Genomic DNA, 701 nt, shown 5'->3' with positions numbered 1-701 from the left:
TTCTCGAACCCAGGAGAGAGGTGGTGGGTGCTTTGGGAGGAACGGTTGGAGAAAGGGCTGGAGGGAGGCAGCATGTCTGGCCTGGCAGGAATAGGCCTTGGGCTATTGATGGTGATTCTGTCTTCCTCTTGTGGGATTAGAGGAGGTCAGAACATGTGGCCTCCTTGCTGTTTTAGCAATAGGTGAGATGAAGTCTGGTTATTTCCCCTTTTAAGGAACATTATGCTGTACTTCTTCCAAGACAGATTTGTTCATTCTTCTGGCAGTTCATGGTGTTTTCAGTATTATTCACCAACACCACAATTCAAAGGCATCAATTCTTCAGTCTTGCTAATTGCACAGCTTTCCCATGGGTACTGAAAATACCATGGCTTGGGTCAGGGGCATGTTAGTCTTCAAAGTGATATCTTTGCTTTTTAACACTTGAAAGAGGTCTTTTGTAGCAGATTTTCCCTTTGTAATCTGTTGTCTGATTTGCTGACTGCTAATTCCATGGTATTGATGGTGGATCCAAGTAAAATGAAATCCCTAACATCTTCAATCTTTTCTCCATTTATTGTGATGTTGCTTATTGGTCCAGTTGTGAGGATTTTTGTTTTCTTTATATTGAGTCGTAATCCATACTAAAGGCTGTAGTCTTTGATCTTCATCAGTAAGTGTTTCAAGTCATCTTCACTATGAGCGAGGTTGTGTCATCTGCA

This window comes from Orycteropus afer, unplaced genomic scaffold, assembly GCF_000298275.1.
Source record: "Orycteropus afer afer isolate SDZICR_OR568_19922 unplaced genomic scaffold, OryAfe1.0 scaffold00012, whole genome shotgun sequence".
Taxonomy (NCBI): Eukaryota; Metazoa; Chordata; class Mammalia; order Tubulidentata; family Orycteropodidae; genus Orycteropus; species Orycteropus afer.
The sequence above is the reverse complement of the archived record's forward strand: the minus strand, read 5'-3'. Positions refer to the sequence as shown.